Here is a 4243-nt window from a genome sequence, read left to right as displayed (position 1 = left end):
AGGCCTCCTGTTCCAAAATTATATAGCATTCTTCCTACTCTACATTAAATTGAAATTCCTCAACCATCCTAACTGTTATAAGAATCTGCAGTTTCTTTTAAACAATTAATGATTGTGAAAATTACAGTTTGTTCTTCTATCCCCCTAGGAACACCAAATGGTACTCTGAATGTCATTAATATAATATGCAAATGATCTGTTTGGCTCCACTTCTCCGTTTGGGGTAACCTTGTCAATCAGCCTATTTGCACTAATGAGCTACCTAATGAAAGCTAGCCCAGCTGCTGAGAAGGTCACTGAAAATATTGACCTCCTTTCTCTTGTTTAGGCCTACATGACAATATTTGATGGAAAAGGAAAGAGCTTTGATTGACATTTATCTAAAGTCACCTGAGTGTTATTGAAGGACTGGCAGAGATGTTATTGGAATATTTCCTCAAACACAAAAAGCATCCATACTTTTCAAATGAGCTCACTGTTCTTACTGTCCAACGGTTATTGTACAGATATGATTTCAGAATCTTCTTGAAGTGGGACTGAGGAGGGATACTAGATTGCAGTTTTTCATAATTACATTTATTTATTTTTTAGAAACATTCTTTTAGCATGCTATGAAACAATGGAATGACACTTTTTAAAGTCATTTCTTGTTAATATCCTTGTGGTATGGAAAACTTTCAGTCTATTTAGGTAAAAAGGAAATGATGTTTGTTATTACTACTTTACAAAGTGGAGAAAATAGAAAAAAAAAAAAAACATTCTTCAAGTATCACTGAAGAATTCCTAAGAGTCAAATAAAACAAAATAAGAACAACATGAAAACGTGGAGTACTGGGATGTTTATTCCAAACTTTTAAGGGGTATTTTTTTCCCTCTAAGAATTATTGTGGATAGAAAACGTGCTAAGAGATGGAGCTGGTAACATGGTATTGACAGGGGCCTTGGATACACAGAAGCCTAAATCTGACCTTGCTGGTGTAAATATTCTCAGTTCTCTTATTTCCTCCTCTTGCCAAATATTTGGTCTTGAATTTTTATAATCATACACCGTTAGAACTAAAAGGCGTCTTTGTGTTTAATCTCACTATTCTTGGCACATGTTTTCCAGTATTCTGCCTTTTGCTCTGAGAGAAAAGAAACAACTTAGCCTCTTACTGTTTCACATCACATGTACAACATGCCGTTTGTGCTAGTTCCTGGTGTCTGTGACTTTTGTGTGTGGACCTTGTCTTTCTGTTCATGAATAAGATCATGAAGTATGTGAGGTAGAGCCTTGAGGCTTACCCTGCCCCAAGAACCTTCAGAAACTCCTATGAAATAGGCTTAAATTCTTAGATTTGAAGACCCCTGTACATCGTGTTCACATCTCATTTTCACTTGTGTGATATCTTTGCTTCATTGCTAACCTGTTCATGATGTCTCTCCTGGATCTCGTGATAAGAATTTTTCAGCTCCATTGTAATCTTGTGGGACCACTATTGTATATACAGTCCACTGTTGACTGAAATGTTGTTATGAGGTGCATGACTACCTGTGTATGTATATTAGAATAAAATCAATATCTAAAATTTTGATTAGAATTAATTTTACTTAATTGGCTAGTTTTATAAGAATCAACATTTTCATGATATAATTTACTGATTTATGTATATAGATATCTGTTTAAGGATTTAAACAATATCTCTTCCATAAAATTATAATTTTTGCCTTGTAGGATACTTATATGTTTTTTGTTTGATGAGATATTGTATTCTGATACTACCATTTGTACAATATTCTTTCTAGTTGTTTTCTGATGATGCATAGAAAGGCCACTTATGTCTACACATTTATCTTTTAACAAAATATCTTGCTAAATTCTTACATTGTTTGTAGTAGATTTTTTTTAACAATTTCTTTCGTCATTTATTTGGGTTCTCTATGTAAAGAGCGTATTGTCAACAAATAATTATAATTTTATTTTGTCCTCTTTAAGGTCTTGTCTCTTATTTCTCTGTTCTCCATTTTCTGGCTGTGACCACCACTCAAAGCTGAAGAGAAGTGGAAACGGGGCATCCTTGAATTGTGCCTGATATCAAAATGAATGATTTCAACATTTCCTCTCCTAATTTAGATTTTTTTAATTGATCATCTTTGTCAAGTTAATTTATTTACTTTATATACTCACCTTATCAAGACATTTTTTATCATGAATGGATGTTCAATAGCATCATGTACGTTTCTATTACCCACGGCTTCTAGTGTTGCCGTGGAAAAATCAGAAGCCAACTGCCTTCTTTTATATGTGAGATGTTCTTTTCTGTAGATTTTAGAATGTTTTTCTTCTCTTATAGTAAGTACAGTTTCAACTTAAAAAAAAACTTTCCTCTTTATCAGTCCTTGTGCCTTTTCAATCTGAAGTCACCCCCCACCCCCACCGCCTCTGGGAATTTATTTCCATTCTTTCTTTTCTTTTCTTTTCTTTTCTTTTTTTTTTTTTGAGACAGAGCCTCAAGCTATCCCCCTGGGTAGAGTGCCATGGAATCAAAGTTCACAGCAACCTCCAACTCCTGGGCTCAAGTGAGTCTCCTGCCTCAGCCTCCCAAGTAGCTAGGACCACAGGCGCCCACCAGAACACCCGGCTATTTTTTGGTTGCAGCCGTCACTGTTGTTTGGCGGGCCCGGGCTGGATTCCAACCCGCCACCTTGGGTGTATGTGGCTGGCACCTCAGCCACTTGAGCCACAGGCACTGAGCCATCTCCATTATTTCTTGAAGTGTCTTCTCACCTTTTTGGATACTTCTGTCTCTTGCTTAAATTCCATTTATCTAGCTATTAGCACTGTGATTTCCACTTTCCACATCTTTTTGATTTTCTTTTATATTTTCCTCTTTTTTATACTTTGCTTCCTTCTTCTGAGAAATTTCTTCAATGTGGCTTTCCAGTTTATTTTTTTTAAAAATATGGAATGCTTCACAAATATGCATGTCATCCTTGTGCAGGGGCCGTGCTAATTTCTCTATCATTCTAATTTTAGTATATGTGCTGCTGAAGTGAGCACAGCATTCCAGTTTATTAATTTATTCTCAGCTATATCATTTTGCTACTTATATCATTATATATTATTGCCTTAATAATGGAGTGTGTGTGTAGTGGCACATATATAATCATAGCAATAGCATTGATTTTTTAGTCATGAGTTTGTGGGTCACTGGGTGACTCTGTCTGCTCCAAGTGCTTCTCCTTTCCTCCTGAGGCCAGTGCTCTATCCAGGATGTGTAGATAGCAGAAGAACAAAGCGTATGCTCCACCAGGCATATTTGAAGCCTTTTGTCATGTCTGAACACATCACATTAGCCAAAACAAGTCCCACGTGAAGCCCAAAGACATCCACCTATTGTGTTCTTTACTTTAGCTATTAAATTTTTAATACACAATACTTCTGCTTGATTCTCTTTTGTCATTTTTATTCTTTCGTATTGATCATGTCCTTGCACATCCATCAAATTTGTATATGTGCTAAAGTTCTCAGTGTATCTATGATGTCGTTGCCTCTTGGAATCTGTATTTCCAGGGCCATGCTTCTCTTCTGTAATGGCTGTGTTCCTTGAATGTCATGTTATTTTGTTTCATAGCTGAGCTTCAGTTTATGTTATCTTCAAATACTTGACATAAACTGTAGGGGGTTAATGAACTTCAGGATGGAGATTCTTAAAAGAAAACAGAGCCTGTCAATCCTTAGATCGCGATCCATTAACACTTAGAGTTTGTCAGGAGAGTAACAAAAAGGAAAGTGATGAATTCGTATCCACCTGTTTTCCTCAGCCCCATAGTCATGCTTGATTATTGTACTGCATTTGTTTTACTCCTGATAAGCACTAATAATTGAAATGGTGGGGTGAGGCGGGATGCCCACCCAACTCATATTAATGTACAGTCGGAGTTGAAAACCACCACCCTGCCTTATATTCCAGATCTGGAATCCTGCCGATCTGTTTCACTCGCTTCTGCTTTTGGAGGACTATGTTGTGCTGAGAATGACCTTAGGTTTTTAAATATCCTGGGTATTCAAGGACTTAAGGCAAATGACTCTTTAAAAATATGGCTTTACTAAAAATAATATAATTTTTCTATATCAAGGACTTCTTAGTCATACGTGAAATGGCCCCTCTCCCAGTGGCATCCTATGGAATAATAATGAATAGCATCATTTAAGGTACAATTCAATAGAATATGCTAAATAAATAAATTGGAAAGCCATTTA

The 4243-nt window shown here is 36.1% G+C and overlaps 1 non-coding gene across 1 annotated transcript; it reads right to left on the bottom strand.

Annotated features, from left to right (window-relative positions):
* Positions 1–2936: 2936 nt before the first annotated feature.
* LOC111724864 lies at positions 2937–3040 on the bottom strand. Its single transcript, XR_002773075.1, has one exon. It is a non-coding gene; the product is annotated as a U6 spliceosomal RNA (small nuclear RNA).
* Between the last annotated feature and the right edge of the window lie 1203 nt (positions 3041–4243).

Source organism: Otolemur garnettii, unplaced genomic scaffold (assembly GCF_000181295.1).
Source record: "Otolemur garnettii isolate 467f Iridium unplaced genomic scaffold, OtoGar3 scaffold00027, whole genome shotgun sequence".
Taxonomy (NCBI): domain Eukaryota; kingdom Metazoa; phylum Chordata; class Mammalia; order Primates; family Galagidae; genus Otolemur; species Otolemur garnettii.
This window is presented reverse-complemented; position numbering and strand designations above follow the sequence as displayed.